Genomic DNA, 27,477 nt, shown 5'->3' with positions numbered 1-27,477 from the left:
TGTTGTTAGTACACTGATATATCACAAAACAAGCGAATTCCAAACATTCCGTGTACAGTACATATATTACACCATTGCTATGCATTAAGTAGTACATTTGCAGTACTAAGGGTATATGCATTATAATTCTCAATTAATAATATACAAGTAGTTATTTTTAGGGTTAGCTAGCTTCAGGTTTGCACTTAAAACTAGCATCATTTTTTTCAATTACAATACATGATGCAAAATTATGTAAATAAACATATATAACTATAATAATCTACAAAATGAATTTCAACTTAATCACGGCAATCTACCAAGCATTCACCTTCAAGGTGATATATCCACGTCTAGGCCAGGTTTATTCCCCGAGTTGACGCGTATGCAAAACTCTGCACTACGAGATTCAAAAAGGGGTTATAAATGATTCTCTTGCCTTAATAATTGTCTGCAAACAAATCCTTTTTTTGTTGGCCTAACAGGCTCAATTTTTTTAGGAATATATATATAATTATTTTTTTTGTTAAAATTTTATCTTTTTCTAACCGCTAAAATGTTAATGTTCTACATACATGCATCAATTTTTATTTTTTCATTTCTATATCATTCTTTTTCTCTGACGGATACCATAAAATTTGTTCAACGAAGTTACCTTCCCCCTTCTTTTAATTAGCGGAGGATGCCACGAAGCCATGCATCCCTAGTGTCGTGGCAGTAGAGAATGCGAGCATGGTTTTTCCTCAAACAGAATAATTTATTTTTTAGATGGCGACTAGGCGCAGCGTCTGTTAATCAAAGTGCGCTGCCTCCCTTTATGAGTGTGGGTAATAAAGGGCATTGTGATTACACTCAATCCAGTATAATGATAGGATCTCTACAAACAAATAGGTTAGTGTGCAGTCGGACTAAACATAGGCTGATCACTACAAGTATCATGATGACAAAATGCTCGATATCAACTGTAAACAATTAGAGTAGCACATAACTTATTATTAGGCAATCAATAATATCATATGTGCGCCGTAAATCACAGTTATAGATATGAAAGGTTAATTCATACGGGTGCTGATAGCAAATATTCCGTCTCAAATAGAGGAAGTGTCACATAAATTCAAGCATTTAGGCAGGGCAGTTCGGCGTTGTTTCCGGTAACTAACGCCATATCGCGTTGCTACAAATAGGGATCATTAACAGAATTTAAACACGAAAAGTAAGGCATATACCAACATAAAGGTGTATCGTCCACGCTGGCTACGGGGCGTATTTAGTATTATGGGGTGTTTTTGTATAGGATCTCCAATTTGCTAGATCAATCAAGAATAACATTAGCACATTTACTGACCAATTATTTTCTTCTAACCTGCGCTAATACAGCATCGCTTACGCAAAGTGAAGGAACACCATGATAGTGTTACAAGCTGGCGGGTATTTCTAATAATAGGGAATCACATTGGTTTCAAAAATATATCACCATCTTTGTGCGACAATAGATCTTGAGTCATGACAAATCTTGTGCTTATCCAAATTAGTAGGTGGTTCTGAGCATGCCGAGTCGGGTTTACAAAAGCGTTATCAACCACAATTATTCGTTGCACTATGTTAGCTGATCAGTGATCAGTATACAGACTGAGTACCTGGTTATCCTCAACAGGGAACGAGCACAGATTTAAATGTTGGGAAATCGGTAGTGTCAATAATCACGCATGCGCAAAACTGCTAAATTGAGTGAAGCCCTAACATATATAGAGTAGAGCCTGAAGCATTAGAAATTGTAAAGACAAGTCGATGTGACGCAGCACCAGAATCACATGCACAATTGCACATTCATGAGATACCGTTCTACAAACACACGTTACGCTTACGAGTGCGTAAACGCTTAAGCATTATTGACTCGATTCCAGCCATGCACGAAACTTGCTACAAGCGAGCACAAAACACTGTGGAGTGTGGATAATAGACATTCCATGAAAAAGAGTTACACATCGCAAGCCAGATCACTCAAACATCATTGTAATAAGCATGAGCAGAATTTAGCAATTCTGAATAACGGGTTGTCTTTGAACCGCGTATTTTAACCAATTTCAGATCACTTATCACTGTTTTAAGCGCCTTGCACATATGTCACGGACTATAGCGCTTTTCAAACGTATCGTATCCGCTCACTATTTTAGGCAATATATTGATCGGAACAGAGGTTACTAGCTCGTGGGTAATGAAGACGTATGTTTTGGTTTGATCGTGCGCCACCAATACTTTGCTTTTATGGAGGGTCGACATCTATTTGGTAGCGAACTTATTGAAATTGTGCAAAGGCTGGATAATTACCTCTAGCTGACGCCGTAAATCTAGTGTCGAGCTTGTTGTTCATAAAAGTTTATGCAGCTGATACAGAAACCACTTTGGCGAGATCTAGCGCAATTCCACTTGCGTTACGCACGATTTAATGCGAATTGATTTTGCGATTCAAATACCGCAGTGCCGTGTAATCTGATCCCCACAGCACAAATGCGAGCCGCAGAAGAAAATCAGGTGATCCATAAAAAATACCAACTTGGAATTGGGTACGTCTCTCGAAAGAGCGTCGTTTATGACATGCCTAGGCGAGTCCAACATTTCGACAATCCCGATGTGAGGCCAAGAAATCGAAGCATGCAACGAAATGACCAATATTAGGGCGACCATTCCTTGATATACATAAAAAATTTAAAGATTTTGTCATAATTATATCGTTATGTTCATAATTTGTCAAACTTATATACTTAATTCAAATTTGCTTTGTAAACAGCATTTCGTATGTCACGCACGGATTGCAACGACGGTGACTTCACCCTTGGGCGTTTTAGACCATCCCCTGTAGACTACTTCAAGGCCTTAGATTTTCCAAACTTACGCTCATAACGTAATGCTGAATCTGAAATTTGACGGGTTGGGGACATAGTTTCTCGGGTTGCCCGACATATGAGCATGCGACACAATGGAAAACGACAGTTCAGCATGGAACACATCAGCATGCGTCACTTCAGGATGTGACTGTATAACCCAAAAACTTACCCTAACCCGAAACATAGCCTAACCTAACCTAACCTAGCCTAACCTAACCTAAACCCTAACCCTAACCCAACCATAAACCTAACCTAACCTACCCCTAACCCGTAATTTAACCCACATGCTCATGTGTCGCATGCCAAATTGTCGCATGCCGAAGTGTCGCATGCTGTAATGTCGCATGCTCATATGTCCACGGACCAGTTTCTCGTAATACAGTGATTCTCAACGGATGTGTGATTCTTGAGATCACCATAAAATTTATGTTCGGTTGCGGTCAAAAAATTACGATGTAGTCAATACTGTTGGTGTGAAACAGCGTGTGTGTTATTACCAACCCATGCGCAGCAAGGCCTTACTCAAATACTTAAATGCAGAATTTTGTCAAAATTAGGTTTTGTTTATGTCAATTAAATACCAAAATGTTCACTTTAAGTGTAAAATCTCTCATTTTTTCTTTAATAATCGCCACACCGCAATAACAATTGGTCCACGCAAGGATACATCATCATTAATATCCGCCACCAATTTTCGAAGACTTACGCTCATTGATAACAATGATGAATCACACCATAGGGGTCGGGAAAGGACAAATACTATATAGCAATATCTGCAACTACAAATATCAATGACGAAATTCATATATGGATTCGATAAATTGCAGTATTTACTCATGACATGACTTCTCTCGGCGCGCCCAAGCCGATACGAACAAACACATTAGTCCTTACTTCATCGGGCACGGATCTTTTAACATGGGATATCTGGCGTCCAGTTACTTCACAACCGAACACTCGAATACGGCAGTAGGCTATATTAATAAACAGAATATGGCCATACATAGAGAAAAGTTGGTCACCCCTGGTTTAGGGAGTATGGGGATGCTCTCAATATGCGTCAAATCAAATTCAAACCTAGGCCGTAAATTAGCTGCAAATCAAAACATGCGTATGCACCATTATTTATTATACCGTTATTACATTTGGATTTCTAAGTACACGACACATGATGCCACCTTCCTTAATTATACGATCTAGTTTTAATAGCCACATCGTTACTTGGATAGAAATCGGATTAAAGACCTTGATATACAGATATTTCCCAATTCTGAAATTTAGGCTTGTTGAAGCGACTTGCTTGCAACCGAGAACCTTGATTTCGCCAAAATATTTCAAAGTCTTGATCTAAACCCGGCCATGACGCCATTCTGAGCGTCCCAAGAAAAATTGAAAGTAATGCCCATGTATGAATTTATGACGTAACAATTGAAGTTACAATTTAGTCACTGTTTCCACAGTTAAGTTTAAATCTTGCTCGTTGCCCGTGTTACGACATTCAATCTATACCCTTGTTTCAAGCCAAATCAGTTTACTCCTCTTTAGAGAGGTGACTCAAGTCAATTTCTTAGTCAAATCAACATAAATTTCCAAAATAGAAGCCATGACTCAAGGTCAATAGATTTTGCAGTTAAATTAACCCAATACGATGAACTGCCGACCCATTGGCGAGTTAGTTTACCAATTTAAAGCTTATTCCAATGATAATGCACAATGAAATGCTCAAATTGTATATTTGTTAAATTCAAATACTATAGTGGGACGGTTCCAAATCCTATAACAGGCTCACATAGAAACTCTGGTCAAGGTGAATGGCGATCCACACTATGATAAAGTCCTAAATTACAGAACAATTAGGCCACCCAACACTATTATACTCGCAAGACCGCTTCCCCAATTATGAAGGAAACATAGCACTTACTGTTATCAACATTAATTAAGACGTATACAAAATACTTCATCGCGTGTACGACTCTAATGCACAGTTGCACACGCACCTTGTTGATTCCGAAAGCTGAAAGCGTAGATGTAAGAATAAATAGCCTTGCAAGTTCAATCGACAATTTCACAATAGTGCAGACTGCCTAGTGCCCATACATCTGATACAGGATTTCTTGCTCGAGTTACGATACTCACTTAGATATTGAAGCGATTCTGATCACTCTATGTTTTTATTTGATGTAGCTGACCTCAAATCTTTGCTCATATATATACGCAAAACAAAATAATTTTCCAACAGGTAAGTAGTTTTCAACCCATAGTTATCTCGGTCGCGTAGCTATGTAGGCTATATGTAGACCAGACTGATCCATTCCAAGTCCTTATTCTACGTCTACTTGTAATGATAGGACAATACGCATAATACCAATGGTATACATTCGTACATAAAGACGAGTACAGGAACATACAGTCATACACATATGTGAATGTGAATAAGTCAACCTCAGTTTCTCGAAGCTTTCATCTGAGTATAACTACAAAGATAGACGATTAGGTTGTTATCTAACTCCAACCTGAGTACATACTGATGAAGAAGTTAACGTACAAATGCTTATATGCCTTCAGAGTAAGGAATTGCGTCATCGTTAAAAGGGTTTGGTGGATGACAAGATGATCGTTCCGCTATTTTGCGAAGTCAATTACCGTACCCAGCGCCCCAGGAAACTGTCACGAAAACTCCTACATTCCTACATAAGGGATTAGTATCCGGATGGCCAGTGGTGTTTCCTTTCCAGAAATTGCACGTTGCAGTAGTACCGGAATGTTTCTACTCTCACGGCATGCCGTGAGCGCCTGCCTTCCACTTATGACCCTCCCAAAAACACGCACACACAAAAAGAATATTACAACGTGGGTTTCCCATATTTGGTGATGGAGCGTTTTCGCCGCGCACGCGATAAGAATGACATAAGGCAGAACATTAGGTGCAAACTCGATTTTGCAGTACTTTGTCAAGACACGATTGCCGTCACAGATTTATTGCCCGTACTACACAGACTTGGCGCATAGCAGTATAAATATTACTCCGGTCTACTGCACGAAACCTGCGAACTATATCAGTTTTTGCCCCGTTTTCTAGAATACGATGGTGGCGTTACAAACTTACCAACAACGACAATCCGAGCAAAATCGCAGTATCACGTTCAACGAATACAGTATGACGTATTAAATTAATATGTTTTACACACTCCGCGTGGTGATTTCCATGGAGGAAATCATTATTTAAAAATTTACATTTTGATCGAAATATGTTGGGCAGAACAAGTACTGCCTCGACCATGCAGGATCGTTACCCAGGCCGGATGGCTGGCACCATATGCCTTGTTCGATTTAAACTTTAACCGAGGTGATATTGAGTTTCGCCATGCGTCCAAAAAGAACTAGTGGACCAAGGGAATTATCCTCACGACCAATTTATAGCAAGCAAGCAAGCATTCATGTATCAATTTAGCCCATGACCGCAGAAACGAGTGCAACACTTTTACAAATAGTTTAACCAGGCCGATGAACGAAAATGCCGAGGTAAAGTGGACTCGCGTCACAATGGTCAATTCAAGTTAAGAGCCTTTATTAATTGGTAAACGGGCGTCCGGAAGTTAAAACCGAATTTAGAGAAATTACAGATCTTACGCGTAGAGGCAATTTACTGACTGAATACCCAGTATGTGCTTGTGCGCCATTGCGCGATGTTTGTATCACTTTTGTCATTACGGAGTGCTTTATACCGCACCCAAATGACGATAGTAACTATCGCCTTTAATTCTGATCTATCGTATACGGTCAACCATAGACGGGAATGTCAAAGTCGATTTAGAGTCGCGGGCCGGACCAAAACCTTGATCGTTTGAGCCGGGCCAGTCTAATCAAGCCTGATGTCTACCTATAAAACTAGACATATGGTCATAAGTTCAATTTAAAGTCCATGCACACAGACGGATTACAGAAACACGGACTCTATTCTAGCAATACGTTCCCGAGAACACATTTTCGAAGCAATCATACTATCGGGTTGTTGTTCTTTTCATGCTAGTCGTTTTCCGAGTAATGACCTAAGATGTCCAATGTCTATATACGTCACTAGTAACCGCCATTATGCCTTTCAATCATTCCGCGCTAATGCGTTTATTGCGTTTACGAGACACCATCCACATTATCATTATTAATACAACAATTATGGCAGCTTAGGTAACATTTTGAAACTACTCCCAATTGCTCACCACCGATGAAAGGTTTCTTACGATGTATGTGTTCCCCTTTATTTGTGATACTTTCGAGATGCTCGTCATGTAGCTGGTTTTCTTTTGCGATAACGGTAAAGCTGAGGTCAATTGACGTATATTTCGTGGTGCAAAATTCGCGTGATTGAGGGTTTGTCGTAGTCAGCTCCTGCATCGAGTCGTCCTACTCCGTTCGTCGCCATTCGACTGATAAATACACCAGTGTGGTAGCATGATGGAAATTATCTTGCTTACCCGTTACCGATGTTGCATTCGGAGATTTAATGATAAATTCACTTGAAATGATATTGACTCGGTCGGGGAGAAAACCGGAGTGCCGGTTGGTATTACTTTTGCCGAAGTCCGCCGTTGCGTCACTAACAATTTCCACGGGTGTAGATTTCCTGAAACGAACTACTTAAACCTATTAAAACATGTCGCCATTTTAAATTTACATTGCTATATGTGAAAACCACATTCTCGTAAGGGCTATATCTGACCGTCAGTTCCAGACGTGTCACTTTAGTTCAGTTCTGTTGTGATTGGCACCTATTGCATGAATAACCTCCCACATTGTTTAATCGTCGTCTTGGTCTGTCCCATTTTAAAATCTAATTCATGGCGCGCTATATATATCTCCCGCCGCCAAACCTTACCCAAAACAACGCCAGTAAAATTCAAGATTGGGCTAGACGTAGAACGTTGCGAGGTACTCCCAATGTTTCTGTAATATTAAGACGGCAAAGATACACGTATTTGTATGATATTTCCCTTTTAACCGAGCGCATAATGTTGCCGGCATGCCTCTGCACAAAATGTTACATTTTTAGGTTTGAAAGTTTGCTCGCAAGCGCCCACTCCAGTCGTAATTTCTGGATACGGCAAATCCACGTTTTAACATCCTAGGGCTTTTTTTTCACCTGTTCCATATGGGTCGTACTACTCAATCCACCCGCTAATTTCCCATTTATGTGCAACATTTTCAAGTATATAGTGCAACACTTCAATATCTACACTTAGCGTTCCCATTATAGCCCGTTCTTGCTTACGGCCCTTACTTCACCTGTACCGAAAAATCAATCTACTGGAGTTTTTTTTTCAATGTTCATGTCTTATAGGTCATTGGATGTATTGATGGGTCACATATTCCTATAGCTGCGCCTTCTGAAGGAAAGAAGGATAACACAAATCGTAGGCTAAAGGTTGGGACTCCATTATACTTCAGGCAGTTGTCGACGATAAGTTCATTTTAGTATATTTTGTATTTTACCTAGGTCTAGTGATATTTCAATGACCTAATCATTACAGGTTTCGTGATATAAATGTTAAATGGCCTGGCAGCACCCATGATGCAGCGGTCTTTGCGGAGTCTGGCTTATTCAAGCATTTTGACAAGTTACCAAAGGTTTGAAATTTCTGTTCTCTCACATGATTCACTCTCGGCATCACCCTCTTTATCCAGGCACCAATCATCTTGAATGGACAGCAACTTCCATTGCTGCTCTTAGGGGACCCAGCTTATCCACTTCTACCGTGCTTAGTCAACCTTTCATCGGACAGGGAATTGCGCCGGAAAAAGAGTCGTTCAACGTGTATCACAGTAGTGTGCGTAGGCCTATATGTGTAGAAGGTCCGAGTTCACTGGTAATCGTGTAGAAAACGCGTTTGGACGACTAATGGACGGCTGGGCGTCGTGGTGAGCGGACGCGTTTTCAGCGCTCCCGTAAATGTAGCTATGATAAATGTCGAAAATCCAGGATTCTAGAAGACAAGAAGTCGATTTATCGAGTTAGATAGACAGAATTTTCACCAACCAAATTGATACATACCAACGATACAGCAAGAAATCGGTTGAAGACGCAAAAAGTTTGATGAACTGGATATATCATTTGGAAATAGGATATCAAGACTGAACAGAACTGTGGTTGCTACATCGGGAAATTTGCCATTGGCTGCAATACTTCACCAACCGTCAGACAATCAATACCGATTTGGACCCAGCTTCGCCAACCGTTGGACAAAATACATAGCAATTTCGAACCGAAACTCTACTTGATATTATTCATCCAAAGGTTTGGTGCTAATATATTTCGATATATGCTACTGTAAAATCGCTATTTGTAGCGCTATTGTAGCGCTCTTCGCCCGCATAATTGGATTAAGCCACTGTTGCGTGACGCGAATCGAACTGCGCGAACGCATAAGTATCTCCATTCACTGACAAGCTAACATCGAAATTTGGGTCAACTCGGAATCATGACGAATAAGAATAGTTTCCCACTGATCAGAAAGTGTAACTCAATATCGATCAACGAGACGGCATCAATTCTGCAAGCCCCGAAGGGTAAACAAATTAGTTTGATTCATACAAATATCAGAGGATTGCAATCTAATTCCCACCATGATGAGTTAAAAGACCTTATCGTTGACCTGAAGTCACCTACCTTCGTAGCAATTTCAGAAATAAACTTTTCAACCAAACCCACGCAAAACGTTGATATATCGGGCTACAACTTCGAGTATACTCCGGCACCGAAGTCAAAGAAATCTTACGGAGGTGTTGGTCTTTACATTGAAGAAAAAATTCCTTACGAAATTTGCAAGGACTACGATCTGAAGGTCAAAGATTGCGAAGAGCTATGGCTGGAAGTTGATCACCCAATTGGAATTCACAAATCTTTTCTTGTGGCCGTATTATACCGTCATCCCACAAAAAACATGAACCAATTCGCAAAAGCGTTGGAGCGCTCACTGGACAAAGTCAACAGCGACAAAAAGATGTGTTTCATTGCGGGAGATATTAACATAAACCTTCTAAAACACAAAGGCAACGCATACTCCAACGCCGTCAAATCCGCCGGTCTCTACCAAATGATCACCGAGCCTACACGCATAACCGAAAAGTCAAGGACTCTGATCGACCACATATATACCAACTCGCGCGACATGGAAATCATTCCATTTGTCATTTCGGCAAAAATCAGTGACCACAACCATATTGGTTTTCTATCACAAGAACAACAAAGGACACCCCCCGAAACATATCACCTCTGCAGACGACGAGAGTTAGTGGACGAAGAAGCGCTCGATGATGCCGCATTCAATCAATTTAAAACATCAGCCATCCCCCACATCTCGGTAAACAACTTTGACGAAAAATTTGTTGAGTTTATGTCTGCTATCAAATCACTGCTGGAACAATTTGCACCTCTACAGCGCCTTTCGAGAAGTCAAAGAAAATTGAAGCGAAATCCGTGGATGACCACAAAGCTGATTCAACTTATCCGTAAACGTAACCGGTGGCATAACCGAATAGACACCAAGAACTGCCCAGAACATGAACGAGAAAGATTTCGACGTTTCAGGAATCGCACCGTGCATCTTATTTCCAAGGCAAAAGCAAAGTACAATGAGAGATTTTTCAACAGACACATAAAGGACACTCGAAAAACATGGTCAGGACTTAACTCTCTCCTACATCGAAAAAAAGGCCATAAGTCTGTTTCGGAAATTGTGAATTCGGATACCGGAAACAAACTTTCAGACCCAGCGGCCATCGCGAATCACTTCAATGAATATTTTTGTAACGTAGGCCCAAATATTGCTTCTTCTATTACAAAACCTGTGTCGGCCAGGTCAGAGGTGAGATCGATATCCCAGTCAATTGTGCTTGAACCTACGACCAAATACGAAGTAGAAGTAGCCATCCACAAACTGAAATCGCACAAGGCCGACGGCTATGACCAAATCCCATCATGGTTTCTAAAAATGATAAGCCTGCATATCGGTCAATATATGGCCCATTTTTTCAACTTCATGATAGAAAATGGAGTCTACCCAAGCTATCTAAAAAAAGCCAGAGTAGTCCCTGTACACAAAGCTGGGGACAGAACTAATGTCACCAACTACCGTCCGATATCCGTTCTCCCATGCATCGGGATTGTATTCGAAAAGTTGCTCCTCTCCCGCCTGTCCTCATTCCTCGCCAAAATGTCTGTCATTTCCCCTCAACAATTTGGCTTCCGAAACAAACACCAAACCGCTCATGCCCTCCTAACAGTGGCCGAACAGTACTATGATATCTCAGAGAAGCGAAATGTGGGATGTAGCATTTTTCTCGACCTGAAAAAAGCGTTTGACTGCGTAGATCATAAAATTCTCATCTCGAAATTGGCGCGTTACGGACTTCGGGGCCCACAACTTGAGCTCATGAAAAGTTACCTCACTGGACGCCAACAAATGGTTGCGATCTCAGACACCTTGTCCTCTCCTCACCCAGTGACCTGTGGTGTGCCCCAGGGCTCAGTACTTGGACCGGTCCTCTTCACCTTATATGTCAACGACATTTTTGAAACCTCCTCATTGAACACCACACTGTTCGCTGATGATACTCACCTCCTCTCTTCCGCATCTTCGACGGCAGAGCTAGATGCCCTGACTGGTGACCAAATGCCCAAAGTCCATGAGTGGACGGCCCAGAACAACCTTTGCATAAACGCCTCGAAATCGCAATTGCTGACAGTAAATTCAAAAAATAACCTAACCGTTAATATCGCTGGTCAGCCCGTTTCCAACACAGATAATGCCAAATATCTCGGAGTTTTACTGGACTCGAACATGTCCTGGAAGAGTCATATTCAGTCCCTAGAAACTAAATTATCACCGAAGTGCGGCCTGTTCTACAGCCTTAGGCGCTTCATGCCAGCATGGGTTCTTCTGATACTCTTTAAATCCTTAATCCAATCGAAGTTACATTATGGCATCCTCTGTTGGGGGGCTGCCAGTAAAACTGCACTCAAGCCACTGCAGAAACTACAGCATAAAGTACTCCGAATCATAGCTAGGGCCCCGAAGGGGCCTGGCTGCCCATCCAATAAGTCGCTGCTGAAGAGATTCGGCGTCCTAAACATAGAAGATATGCGGAAACTAGAAATCGCCAAGTTTATGTATCAGTTTCACTGCGGTCGTTGCCCCGAATATTTCAATGACTTCTTTACCTCTGAATCAAAAGCGCACAAGTACAACACGCGCGCGTCCACGTCGTCCAAATACCATATGATCGACCGAAAAGATCATCGCTCCATCAAATATGCCGGACCTGATGTGTGGAACAGTATCCCGCCGGCCATCCGACAGTCGACGAGCATGTCCACATTCAAGTCGAAATACAAGCAATTACTACTAAATAAATACAGTCCATCCTCAAGATTACCGGACCACGACTGACCTATCGATCTCGCTTCCCATGACATGCCGCCCTATTTCTTGTCGCATTCTTTTTCTATACTATCTTCTTTACTTTCATTCAGTGTGCATGCCTCCTCTTTACATCGCCTAGGCCAAGGTGGGTGTCAGATTCCATAGACTGCTCCTTGTCGCTTCGACATCTTCCTGTCTTTTCATTGTATCGCATTTTTGTGGTGTATTGAACTGATAAAATTGCTAATAAACCAATGATGATGATGAAAAGCCAGATGGCGCATTCTCGGCCGCAAGATCGGGACTTCTGTCGACACGATACCGGAATTGGTTTCGACTTGCTGTGCATTACATAACCTTTGTGAAAGGAATACCATCGCCATTCCTCATCACACTGGACCTGTGAGCGCTTACCAGCAGCCGCCGACCAACGCAATACCACAAACCGATCTGCACCACGAAGGCCACAATGTGCGACAAGCTTTAGTTGAACAGTACGCAGTCACTAAGGCGGTCTTTTCGCATATAGGATAGGCGATGTTGGTTGTCCCCTTGGATTGACAAGAGCAAATTCTTGACTATGTATGATTTTGCTTGGACATTTTCTCCATGTACATTAGTTGGTGTGTTCATTTAGTCATATAAATTAGTCTATAATTACTGTTAGCATCTGAACTAGTGTCCCTCTAAATCAATGGTTCTCTACCTGTAGGCCAGTGACAAACAGCAGCTCATCTCGGAGTTGTTTTGGAATAGCGGTTATGGATACAACAGGTAAATTGATTTTGCAAAACAATTGAATCACGCTCATTGACCTTACTATTGTTTCTTTTTTATCAAAAAAAAATCTCTAAACAGCAATATGTTTGTTTCATTAGGCTATTTCATCTCATATGGTCATTCGGTTGATGCAGTAATGAAGCGAAACTGCCTCGTAATTTCTCTATTTTGAAAATAAAATATGGTTAACAATCATTTTGTATATTTAGACGCTTCGCAGACCCGCGGTTGAGAACTACTGCTTCAATTGTTTCACACAATGTGTTTCTCCAGTGCATGCTGTCCCATTTTCTCTATCCGCCCCACTCAACATGAGTCTATCTACCATAGTAGCCCGTTTTAGTAGCGAACCGCAGCTTCCCTGCATATGGATTAACTGAATAAACAGCCGGATTTCTTTTGTGTTTTTAATTCAAATAAAACGTAAATGAAGTAGTCAAACGCACTCATCATTGCTCCGTCTGTTGTCTCACTAACCACTGAGTCCAATGTTCTCATCACTCCTCAATGCCTTCCTCTGCCTCGCTAGCTGTTGGTACCTGCAGAACTACAGCAGGTCGCTGGTTTGTTACCAAGTACTCTATTGAGTCTCGCAAGGTCTGGTTCAGGGACATAACCAATATCTCGCGTGACTCTCTGTCCTTTTGGCACTGCTCCTTGTAAGCAGCTATATACTTGTCCCATCCAACTTCATCTAAACAAAATATGCGCCCCATCAAGCAAAACTTAGGTAGGCTAGCAACAAAGACTACTTTGACAACATCTTATCTTGTCATCAATCATCATACCTTTTCTCCTTTTATGCTGACGTTGACTGATACGATCTGAGAAGGACCAAGCAAGATCTTGATTAGTAATAATCAAGAGAGGATTGTGCCGCATGCTGCTAACATAAACAGCACGACCTACCTCGTTTCCTTTTCGAACTTTGACTTTGTTCTGGCTCTTGTGGCTCGTCAAGATCTTCCAGATCCTGGTTTGAGCTGGAGGGAGGATTTGATTCTTCACTACTGACTGAAATTTACTCGCATCTCAATATGAATGACTCAAATTACAAAGATCAAGAACTAACTGATGGTGTCTTGTGTTGACGAATTATTGCTATCATCAGTCGCATCTATACATAATCAAGAAGTTTCATGATAGGCCATTTTTACCTTGTCTAATCATCAAACCTTACCAAATCGCTGCGACAAGGTGTCAACAGCTGTAAGCTAGCCTTGAAATGCCTGTGCAAACAAAGTAGGAATCACAGTAGAAACAAACGAATCCATCATTCTCTACGTAATGTATCAAAGATTACTTTTGTCCTTGGCCTTTCGCACATCAGACTGTGCATTTTTGCAAAATACGGCCAAGTTACTCCTCCAGCGCCCGACTTGGAGGAAGTCTTTGAGACAGAATAGTAAACTGTTTTTAAGTTTTTCCACTTAATGGATATCTGTTTCCTGAAGAAAGCATAAACATATTATACTGCTCACAAACAATAAAATTCTGCACATATTCCTATTAGAGATGTACAGGATCAGGATTTTGGATTCTAACAGGTCAGGAATCCTGGTGATTTTTTGGCAACAGGATTGGATCCGGATTCCAAATTTTACTGTTTTGCCGGATCAGGACAGGATTCTTATTTTGACGAAAACCTGATCAGAATCATGTCCAACATGTTTAGATTCAGGCAACGTAAAACTTATCTTCTCGGAATTCATAAACCATATTTTTTACATGTAAAAGTCGGATAATATGTATTTTCCGCTTAGGAAAGTTCAACGGCAGAATCGTCTTGAGTTGCTCATTCGTCGGATCCTGACAGAGATGAGCATGGATTAGGATTAGGTTTTGAAAAAACAGGATTTATGAAATTTTGTCGGATTTGGATTGGATTTGGATTAGACATTTTTTTCGGAACGGATTAGGATTTGGATTGACCGATTTTCTGGGAGATTGAAATGTCGTGTGGCGAATGGCGACAAACTTTATTCAGATCAGTTATTAATGTACTTATGGTTACTAAGTTATCTTGAATCAAGTGAATCGTCGGTTGTGAAAGAAAATTTTCGAATCCCTCCATTGCATAAATTAGTATTTTTTCTGAATTTCCGGTTGGAATCGGATTAGGATTGGACATGGACTTGAATATGAAAAAGTTATGGATTAGGATTTGGATTTGAAGGTTCGGATTTGGATTGGATTAGGACATTGAAATTTCAAATCCGCTCATCTCTGGATCCTGATATCATTTGGGTTTTTTTTTTTTTTTTTTTTTTAGGGGTAACCGGGAGGAACCGCAGTACACCTCCCCCCCCCCCGTGACGCTTGTGACAGCGGTATTGGCACTACACCAGTCGCTATCGCCACAAGCGCCCGTAATAGGGCACTTAAGAGTCGTAGGACTCAGAAGCACCCATAAGGGTTTGCTTCCGTTTACTTTTTCCCTTCAAGTTTCTCTTCACTTTTAGGTGCAAACGGTTGGCACAAGTAGGCTTTGGCTGGGGGCGTCTGCGGCCACTTGTCCCGCCGCCACCGTACTTGTTCCTGGGATACTGCCCCGTCAAGCGGTTTCAGATCCCGGTTCAGGAATATGAAGGCAAAGGCCATACTCTTCCTGGGTGTGAGAGTGATTGGAAGTATCGGTTGTACCACGAGGGTTTCGCATCGGCCAGCGTCCAGTAAGCCGATGCTTACCTTAATACAACCTAATTCATATTGTCAGAGATTTCAGAATTGATTGCTCGGAATGACGTTGTAACCGCTGACTAAAATACCGTCACAAAGACGAAACGTGATGTTTGGAGACAGTTCCGACACTTGGTACACAAGCAAGATGAGAAATATGCTGAGTATATGTTTTGTCCTCCCAATATCATGTCAAAGTTAAACTGATTAGGAGATTTAGCCCGAATCCTATATTAAGAGTCTTTTGTGTGACTCATATTTTGGAGATGGCATCGGCTTACTGAAGTATTGGACAAATATCAGTATAATTGCCATGTATACAAATCTCAGTATATAGACTTGCTGTTGGAATAATCTGAATCAGTATTAGAACCTGCATCAAGTGTGCATCCAGTGAAAGGGTGTTCAGTTTGTGTGGGAATACTATTGACAAAAAACGATCCTTCCTCTCAGCTGACGGTTTAGATGCTTTATTTGTGTTGTAAAGTGCTGGTGAGGATGTTTTCAAGTGAGGTCAGGCTGATTGTGCCATCATTTCTTTGTTTTCAGTCTGCATCTTAACGATTACCATGTTGCCTGTGTGGAATCGGTGTCCTACTGTCCTGTGCTCACACTATATTTTATTTTTTAATTATTTTTTATTAAATTACTTTAACTTGGAAAATCATCGCTGCTCGCCTGATATATCAGGCAAAAGGCCAGCGATTCCAATCAGGCCATGTTGCAGCTCTTGAATACAATTTAAGTTATAGATTGTCTATTTGCAGTATGTAAACTAACATTATTTTGTAAGTTCATCCAGCCTTCAGCTTCTGGTGATATTTTCTTTTTCAGAAATCACATATGGTAATATAATATTTACCGCTACTCATAGTAACATGGATCGTGAAGCAATTTTTGAAAACAGGATTATTTTTGGACTCGGCTACTGAAATATGCGATTGCAACAGGATCAGGATTATGATATCATGAAACAGGATTGGATCAGGATCCTAAAAAACCATGATCCGTACATCTCTAATTCCTATACCAATTTTTGCTGTAGCCCCTGTTGGAGAGTTCCTGGGCAATACTACTGCAGTACTGCTGGTTCCTGCCTTTGCAGCCATTGATTTTCTGAATAATCTTCATCTTCTCGATTAAACACAAAAGAAGGTCGGTTTCTTCTTGGCTCCATGCCCCAAAACGTATTTTCTTAACCTCCGCCATGTCGCTAGATCGCACAAACGCAATACCGGTAGTAAGAATTACGGAGACGGTCGTCTTATTTTTGAGTCATGTAAACATAACGGTTGAACGAGTCGGATTGAAGCTTGCTGTGACGTCACTCGGAGACGGATTACAATGGGGCTGTTCCACTTCATTTTGAACACGCGGTGGCGACAAAGGTAACTCGACCCAAATCTGTTTTGTTGCTATATGCTTTACTATGGGAATGGACTAAACATGGACCGAATTTCGTCTCTTGGCGTACAACGAGGATGGTGAAAGTATCCATATCAATATAAATCATCCATATGGATATCAAATAACTGTTAGCCGACGAAAATGAGGCTATTTCTTGGCGTCTTGTCCTCGTGCTGGACATTGGCACCTGGCAGGTTGCAGCTTACCGGTACATTGCTGTAAATTTTCCGAGAGTCGTTGATATGGCAAGTGTTATATGCCTCATTGTGTAAGGATGACGGTCATTTGATCGCAGAAGATGCATCAATTAGAAACAAAAAGTTATCAGGAGGATGGGTTCCGTTTACGAAGAAGAGGTATGGATGCCTGGTCGTCTCCTGGAAAAGTAGTCTGCAGAATATCATTTCACCAGCATGATTTATCCTGCTTCCGCTGCTGTAAATCAGTACCCCCGTGAGTGTTGTGTGTTGTGGAAAATTATGCTATCTACATTGTACAGTTGCTGCTGTGAGGTCCTACAACATATACAAATCAATCGTTTGAATTACAATGAAGCTGATGAAACTTCAGTCAAGGCAGCCTCATCTATTCTGTTTTCAATGAAAGAGGTTGCAGAAAAGACGTCAGTGTCAAAAGCTGTTGCAAAAGAATAGACCGTACAAGTCATCAGTCACGGCATCTTGTTCTGACAATTCAACAATTCGGAAAAGGGGATAGCTGAATATAAAGAGATTCACCCGTTATTGAAAGAAGCATACTCTATAGTTGATAGTGTAAAGCAACCATCATTCCAATTATAAATCCTGAACACTCAGCACTGTCGGATATTGAAAGCATGGCGTCATTTGTGTACTTCCAACTGAAAGATTTGGCAATCAGGCTTAGTTGTAAGACAACTATCTCATATTACCGGTACTTCAACAAAACAGGACTATTCGCGGTTGCTCACTACATGGACTCTTATTATACGTATCTGATTATCTGATACCTATTATGTTGGTAGCACAACGAACTTTGCTACAACCTTCAAGATTTTCAAGTACAAACTCGATGATCAAAAATGACCAAGGCTCACAAGCTCATATTTGTGTTTTACAATTCTTGGATATGGTAATGCTATTTGTATCAATTTGGTTTACACCATATTTTTCTTTTTGTCTCAGTCCCATACATGGGTTTCTCAAATAGCAGGTTGACATTTCTTCTTCCTAAGAATTATGTTAATGTGTAATAATGAGCATGCATAAATCCGTTGCTTAGAATGTTATAATCCAATGTTTATGTGCTTACCATACTATTTCTTTTCGGGTCGGGCAAAAAAATATTCGAGAACCTTTGCTTTATAGACTATATACGCTTTGCAACTACAGTTTATAACCGTTCCATTTTATTCAACAAAATAACGGTAACAATACAACTGGTACATCCTTTAATTGTCAATGATCAGAGAGGATGAGATCTATAGTTGGTATTATTAGTATTATAACTGCTACAATACTACTGGTACACTGTTTAATTGCCAATCATCAGAAAGGATGAGATCTAGTTGGTATTATTAGTATTTTATCATTTAAAAAACCAACAGATAGTGATGAGATTGAAGAATAGGAAGGTATTGGAAGGACATTAAGTCTTTCAACCAGACAGCTATTTGGTTAAGGTAATAATATATCTAGAAAGGGTTTGTGTTGAACCCAGTTCAACCTGGTGTAGTATTGGACGCTAAATGGCGAAAATGATAATGATAGAACCATTGCAGTTGGTGATAAGGATAGAATCATAATTTCAGCACTTCCATCACGAGGACAAGACGCCAAGAAATTGCCTCATTTCGTCATTTAACAGCTATTTGATATCCATGTGGATGATTTAAGTTGATATGGATACTTTCACCATCCTCGTTGTACGTCAAGAGACGAAATTAGGTCGATGTTTAGTCCAGTCCCATAGTAAAGTACATAGCAACAAAACAGATTTGGGTCGAGTTACCTTTGTCGCCACCGCGTGTTCAAAATGAAGTGGAACAGCCCCATTCAAGACGGATCGACCATGTAAATGGTCTTATAATATCGAACTGATAATATCGAATGTGACTATGGAACGGAAACTTCATAACACATTTGAATAAAACATTCATATTTATTCCCGAAGCTTTTCGGCTGACGCTCGTCAGGGTATAGATAACTAACCTACGGATAGATGGGCAACACGTGACTCACGGTCGAGTGATGCGACAACGGCAGATTTGTTGTCGCTTCATAGCATGAAACGGGAGCGTAATTGCTAATCCCATAGATGGCGACCCGAGCGCTCAAATTAAATAAAGTTGATCTTATTAGAAAGCTACAGTCGCACTGATTCTGATAATATACATTAAGCCAAGGGTCGGCAACCTACGGCCCGCGGGCCGGATCCGGCCCGCCAAGCGAAATCGTCCGGCCCGCGACATGATAATTAGTTATCACAAGAATACGGCCCGCCGCTTCATAAAGAGTTTCAATCTGCAGTGCAGCGCTGCATGAAAGAAATGCGGCATTGCTACGATATAATAGTAGCCTACATCCAATGATATATATATCATTGCAACAATGATAGTGCGATCTTCCTGTCACAGTCCACGATCCCGCATCTCCATTCATGTCTGTTATCTCACAGGCAATATAATAGGTTGTTTACTGTAAAATTTCTTTGCAAGAAACCAAAATGTCCATACGGGGGAGATAGTGTAGTGGTTACGATAAGCGCCCACCAAGCAGACGGACCGGATTCGACCGGAGGTTTATCTGGGCTCCTCTTCCCCCGCCGTTGCCGCTCTTACGGCGACACAAAAGCCCAGTAAAAGACCCGACGAAAGAAAGCTCTCACAAGGAATGGAAAGAACTAGTTGAAAGGGTCCCGGCTTCAAAGAAGATCAACATCGAAAAGAACTGTGACATCGGGCACTCTAGGCCGAGGTGGATGTTAGAGTAAAGGATCGCTACTGATGCGTGTCGTTCGACATCCTCCTACCTGTTCATGACATCGCATAGTGTCTTATCGCATTGTACATCGTGTGTGACTTGTTCAGATAAAAATAATAACCCAACAATGTTAATGTTAATGTTAACGGTATGAAACATAAACTGTATTACACGAATAAATTCACTAATTTATATTACGTAAATATATCTGGTACGACCACTGAGCTATATAAACACTGGAGTGCGTTACTCGCGATATTTCCGTGATCGATTGACCGCCATCTTTGAGTTAAGTAGATAGTTGCGCGTTAAGCTGGTAGTCAAGGCAGACGTGGTTGGTTGATGTGACTGTTTTGATTACTCTTTGGCCTGGACATATCGATTTCAATGGTTCGGACAAGATAAGGTTATATATGTGTCACCGTATGTATTCATTTGCAAATATCTTCCTGATGTAGATTGCTTAACTTGTTGTATCCAGGTAAATAAACATATGCTTCTACTCAAAAATTCCTGCTGGCCTTGAGTGCTGTTTTCACAATTGCTGGGATAAGTCAAATGTCATGGCATTGATAATTCGATTTGGATATGATACCGTTAATCCTAAGGGAGCTTGGTAATGTTGTCTTCTCTATCCCTACAGCTTCAGTTTCAGGTACTGTGTATGGCAATTTGATTTGGATAAGATGCCATTAATCCTAAGGGAGCTTGGTAATGCAGTCTTCTCTATACCTACAGCTTCAGTTTCAGGTACTGTGTATCAGAGTTGGATCAATTGTAATTTGTAATTGTAATTGAATGTAATTAAATACATTTTTCAATGTAATTGTAATGTAATTGTAATTAAAGCATTTTTATTTTGTGTAATTGTAATTGTAATTGTAATTTGACAAAAATTTTGCTCAATTACAATTTCAATTACATTAAATTGCTATTGAGACCTGACAAGCACAACATAAAACAATTGACTTATAATGCATTCTCTTACGAACGACAAGGAATTTGGTGGATCCATTCGCGAAGGCCATTGACCGCGCCCTTGCGGGCGAAGTTTATTTTTATTTTCACCGCTATGCTGGCCTCGGCTGCCATTCCATACAATTTTTAAATTACTAACCAACCGATGGATTCGCAACACGTGGCTCACGATTGAATACGCCGAGAAGCGAACTGCTGAGCCGGCTAAAAGCGGCAGAATTGATAGTCCCATAGCTGGCGATCCAAGAGTCGAAATTTGATATGTATGGTCCTAATCGAAAGCTAGTGTCGCACTGATTCCGCAATAAAAGTATATTTCCAGGCAATGGTACCATCCCAAAATAGTTGTGAAAGTCTGGGAATCGGCATTGTTCTGAACAATCGCTATGGGCGTAACTGGTAATTGTTGTAGTCATGCTGCTGCAGCGCTCTCACTTTTCAGAACAGTCGGCCTTAAACGGCTATTTTGGAGCAGTTACATTGCCCTGACGAGATTTTATTTTGTATTTTCGGAATTAGTACATCAATAGCTTACGATGAAGACCAGATGCATCAAATTTGGACGCATGGATCGCCAGCTCTAGGACTATAAAGTTTGCTGGTTTTAGCCGACTTTTCAGTACGTTTGTCGGTGCATTCATCCGTGACTCACATATTGCGCATCTATCCGTGGGTTGGCAATCTACAATACGATTTCAGATCACGATGATGCATCGTTATTTCGTCTGGCTAACTAACCAGACCACTGGATATTATATAACGTCTTATCTGACAAAGCACGGTTTTGTTTTTACTCCTCATCCTAATTCCTACGTCCCTCGATAAAAATAATATTGTTTCTTTAATTATATACTATATACGCAAATCCAACACATGCATATATTATAATACTTTTTCAACGACATACTGCACCCTATCCTCAATCCTAACCCATAGGAAACTAGGTAAATAACATTTTACATTTCCAATTACGTGAGCCATAATTACCTAGCACACAAAACACGCTTACATTACGTCACAGTGACATCTTACATAGCATACTATGTACGCACATCAACGTAATTATGACTACACAATCTGAACTAGACTTGAATTGTTGTTAAATACGACGCTACGGTTGTCAAGGACCACGGTTGAATTTATGACTATTCAATTACATGTTCAACAGCAGCAATTGTAATTGTAATTGTAATGTAATTGATGCATGCAAGGAGTAATTGTAATTGTAATTGTAATGTAATTGATGCATGCAAGGAGTAATTGTAATTGTAATTGTAATTTGATATTTTTAGCATGGTGTAATTGTAATTGTAATGTAATTGAAACATTCATGAAAGTAATTGTAATTGTAATTGTAATTGAACTGAAATAATGTAATTGATCCAACTCTGCTGTGTATGGCAATTTGATTTGGATATGATGCCATTAATCCGGAGGGAGCTTGCTGATGTTGTCTTTTTACTCATTATAGCTTCAGTTTCATGTACTGCGTCCTCGAATTATTGTTGTTGCAAGCACACACTGTAATTTACTATTCTTTCAAATTTTGAAAACCAGCAAACAGGCACATCTCAAGTATAAATAATTACCAAGCTATATCAAATGATTGCAATGGATAATGTCAGTTTTGTTGTTATTTCCCAGGTACTGTATCTATAGGTAGTAAAAGCATCTATGGCTATGACCACCAGCTTCAAGTTATTACCGGAGACTGCCTCAGAATCACCCTGGCCTCGATTCGAAATCTTCTCACTACAATGGCGCTGATGTCAATGCTGTCGCTGCCAGCTACGTGGGGGCTATGAATACCACTGGCGGAGGAAGATTCAGCATCATGTGACATGACAAAGGCACAGCTACAATCAAATTTATACCATCTAATTGTTATTCTACTTATTCATTGTGTCAAAGTAGTCAAAATAAATCGTAGAAAGTGAAAGTGAGGATATGTGAGTTATGTGTAGCAATATGGGTTAGCGATTTCTGCAGAGGTTATCTAATGAGAGAAATAATATATTTATATCATTAAATGAGAGAAACAAAATGAATGCATGAGTCCTTGTTTAGATCGGGGTAGAATTGCCTAGTGCTCACTGAAATTGACGCTATGTTGGTTACACCAATCTGCGCTCGGAGTTTATTATCATTATTGATTTGATCAGATCAATCATCGATGAAAAGATAGCAAGGTAACGCAACGACCTGAGGTAATCTACACCCACCCACCTTTCCTTGCCTGCTAGATGAAGCATTCCTACCTGGTGCGTTTTCGGATCAACCATTTTTTCTGGGATCACGCAATTGCTGCCTACCTTTCTTCCCTACAAGACGATGCATTACAACCTGGCTTTCAATCAACTATTTCTGGGATCACATGAAATACCACGCTGTACTGTCTCGTACCCAAACTTTCGTTTTCAGAAACACTAGCTTCAGTCACGAGAAACGCAAGGTTTTGAATGATTTTTCTATTAAAATAAGTAACATAAAAAAATAAAAACAGAAATTAATCAATTGTTATTGACTTGACGTCACCCTCGACGTAATTGAGGGTGATCTGAAAGTAAAATGTGGGATAAGGGCTTAATATCTGCAAACGAGGTACAATAAACGAACCAATTCTGATCGTAATTGCAATTTAGTAGACCAAATTTGCTGACCACGCCCATCCAGCAAAGTACCCATTCTGCTAGGCAGTTTCTGATGAGTTGGAGCATTTGACAAGTATCTAAAATTACTTGGATTTGATGATTGGGTAAATATGGACCGGGAAAACTAGACTCAATGTTCCTGGACGATATGTTTGCCCGCAATGAGGAAAGCATAGCGGAGTGGCAGGAAAGCCCGTCGCATGTCAATGAAGCAACAGTTGCACCGGTTTCGCTAAGCTTGTTCATGCAAATTTTAATCATATTTACTCGTTCCGATCCTGTCAAACCATTAATGAAAAAGTATCCAAGTGGAATCTTCCAGGATGAATTGACGCAAACAGCCATAAAAACTAATACATCTTTTGCCAGTGGCAAAAAATCATCGTCCTCGCAGTCAGTACCCATGTCTACATATCCTCGATATCTTCTTCCATCCCAAAAAACCTGTTTGCGGATCGACATTTCATCCATCATTATGGAACATATTACAGGAGTTGTTGATGCCTCTACTTATCAACTGATAGCATAAAACGCAATACCAGTAAAGCCAGGCTCAGCGGGAAGTTTTCCATACCCGCACCTTATCACAGTCGGATGGGGAAGAGCGAGTTGAAAATTTTGACGCACAAAATTGTATGCCTTAGCAGAATAATACTGCAGCGTCATTGCAAAAATATTGCAGTTCTTTAGAGTATTTGACTCCTCTTCCACCAACTTGTAGCTTCATGGCTGTAACAGCTCACTTGGTAGACGTCTGAATTTGTGTGACATCACTTTTCCACACAAATCGCTGATCAAATTATTTTTTGTTTCAGAGATGCAATGACCTCATCCAGAGTTTTCACTTTTTTCCTCAGGCGGCATATGTCCTCATTTTGGCAGCATGCAACCCCTTTTTAATTTGTACCACTCTACGGCGTTGCTGTTGAATGAGCTTTTGAGGAGAGGTACGTGAGTAGTGATATGATCTGGGTTATACGCCGGCCAATCCCAGAAGGCCACGTCGCCTTAATTGCCACGCCTACATTGCCACATCATCCGCCCATTGCCGCACCTATTGCACACCCATTGCCACGTCTATAGTGCCACATCATCCATTGCCACATCATCACCGCATTGATTGCCGCATCTATACGCTGCACAGCATCAACCCGCGCGATGTCGATTGCTGCACCTATGTCACTCATTGCCACGTCAAAACTTACCTTAGCTAGAATCGAACCTGGTTTGGATGGGTATAATTTCACATCGCTCACCACCAGGCTATTGAGCAAACTAGCCGTATTGAGCTGTTTTGAGAATATAACCGCCGATTCTCTCTTAAATTCCGAGACAACACCTTTTTCGAGTTATTACGCATAAATGTAAGACTATAACACCTGTGTCATCATTAATTAGTCAATGATTTTGAGGAATTCTGCGAATGCAACTTGATAATGCAGATATCGCCACCATAAATGTCTACAATGACGCGAAAGCTCACGCACATATTGCCGAATACTATTCCAAGAAATTGACGCGTGTAAATGTGCCACGAATACAGTTGCTTACGATTCCAAAAAGTTGCGCCACATCGACAAAGTGAATTAGAACATTATAAATAAAGTTGCGTTTCCAAGAAAATGCCGCGTTGGCGATCCGAATTAGAATGTTTAGTTCCGACGTAAAGCAATTCGCATTCTGAAAACTTCGCATTTCTGTATTGTCATGTGCGCAGCGAGGCAGCCATCGCAGACAAGGTAAGATCAATGTATTTTCGTGTCGATTTAAACTAAATGTAGCTATAATTTCTCGATGCAGCATTAGCTTACTTGTGCACGCAGATTGAATTACGTTGAGATTTCTCCAATAGCTAACGTAATAATGAGTTCTGTGCGCGGCTATAATGTTAACCGGCAATATAGCCGAAGTCGCATAAATTTGAATGTATATGCAAGTTCTCTGTTAAGGGTAGACTATCTAGCCTCGCTTAATACTCGAATCTCGCTGTGGTTATAAATTAGGCATGCTAATGCGTTGAGTTTTACTAAAGTCGCAAAACGTGGGCTGAAAAATATAATTTATGAGCTATTCTAAAATTCGCTACGCCACAGCGTCTTGAAGCTAAATCTTTAGCTAGCTTTACTCATGCCATAAAGGCGGTAAATTGCGAGTTGTAGCAAGCATCTAACTACTGATATTATGTCGATTTTACAAGTCCATAAGCTGCTGCTTTTAGATCTGTGATTTTAATAGCTAGTGTACTGATGCGTTATCATAACATTTCCGATAGTGAATAAAATCTATAGCTAAACCTATGTCTATGCTATAATTTATCTCTTATTTTAAAACGCTATGCCACTGCGGGTTGAAGCTATATCTTAACATTTCAGATCACCTACATCGCAGCTGTTCCAGACGCCGGCGTTCAAGTCTAGATCGTTGTGCAGCTATAAGCAAGCCCGGAACAAGCATATAGTGACAAGGCAGATTACGCAACACTAAGGTTGGCTAATTCATTTCTTGACTATATTGAAAAATCGACAGCGTACCGCGTATAGCTATAATTTTTTCAATGCAGCAACGCACTTCAGATTAAGATATATATATATAGCAACGTACATGTTTTATAGAATATATTAGATCCAATACCTATACTAAAGCCACAAAACGTGGGCTAAAAAATATAATTTATGAGCTATTCTAAAATTCGCTACGCCACAGCGTCTTGAAGCTAAATCTTTAGCTAGCTTTACTCATGCCATAAAGGCGGTAAATTGCGAGTTGTAGCAAGCATCTAACTACTGATATTATATCGATTTTACAAGTCCATAAGCTGCTGCTTTTAGATATGTGATTTTAATAGCTAGTGTACTGATGCGTTATCATAACATTTCCGATAGTGAATAAAATCTATAGCTAAACCTATGTCTATGCTATAATTTATCTCTTATTTTAAAACGCTATGCCACTGCGGGTTGAAGCTATATCTTAACATTTCAGATCACCTACATCGCAGCTGTTCCAGACGCCGGCGTTCAAGTCTAGATCGTTGTGCAGCTATAAGCAAGCCCGGAACAAGCATATAGTGACAAGGCAGATTACGCAACACTAAGGTTGGCTAATTCATTTCTTGACTATATTGAAAAATCGACAGCGTACCGCGTATAGCTATAATTTTTTCAATGCAGCAACGCACTTCAGATTAAGATATATATATAGCAACGTACATGTTTTATAGAATATATTAGATCCAATACCTATACTAAAGTCGCAAAACGTGGGCTGAAAAATATAATTTATGAGCTATTCTAAAGCAACGTACATGTTTTATAGAATATATTAGATCCAATACCTATACTAAAGTCGCAAAATGTGGGCTGAAAAATATAATTTATGAGCTATTCTAAAATTCGCTACGCCATAGCGTCTTGAAGCTAAATCTTTAGCTAGCTTTACTCATGCCATAAAGGCGGTAAATTGCGAGTTGTAGCAAGCATCTAACTACTGATATTATGTTGATTTTACAAGTCCATAAGCTGCTGCTTTAGATATGTGATTTTAATAGCTAGTGTACTGATGCGTTATCATAACATTTCCGATAGTGAATAAAATCTATAGCTAAACCTATGTCTATATGCTATAATTTATCTCTTATTTTAAAACGCTATGCCACTGCGGGTTGAAGCTATATCTTAAGATTTCAGATCACCGACATCGCGGCTGTTCCAGACGTCGGCGTTCAAGCCTACATCGTTGCGCA

At 40.3% G+C, this 27,477-nt stretch overlaps 1 protein-coding gene across 1 annotated transcript in view; it reads right to left on the bottom strand.

Annotated features, from left to right (window-relative positions):
• Window positions 1-15,761, bottom strand: part of LOC145439178 (kinesin-like protein KIF2A) — a 280,717-nt gene extending 264,956 nt beyond the window's left edge. The window contains exon 1 of the mRNA XM_080316670.1: window positions 15,749-15,761. The gene's annotated coding sequence lies outside the window, so the exon portion shown is untranslated. The remainder of the gene's footprint in view (window positions 1-15,748) is intronic.
• Between the last annotated feature and the right edge of the window lie 11,716 nt (window positions 15,762-27,477).

This window comes from Botryllus schlosseri, chromosome 5 (genome assembly GCF_051294905.1).
Source record: "Botryllus schlosseri isolate E-star chromosome 5, Bs_hap1, whole genome shotgun sequence".
Taxonomy (NCBI): Eukaryota; Metazoa; Chordata; class Ascidiacea; order Stolidobranchia; family Styelidae; genus Botryllus; species Botryllus schlosseri.
Note: the sequence above shows the minus strand (reverse complement) of the source record. Positions and strands in the feature narration are given on the sequence as shown.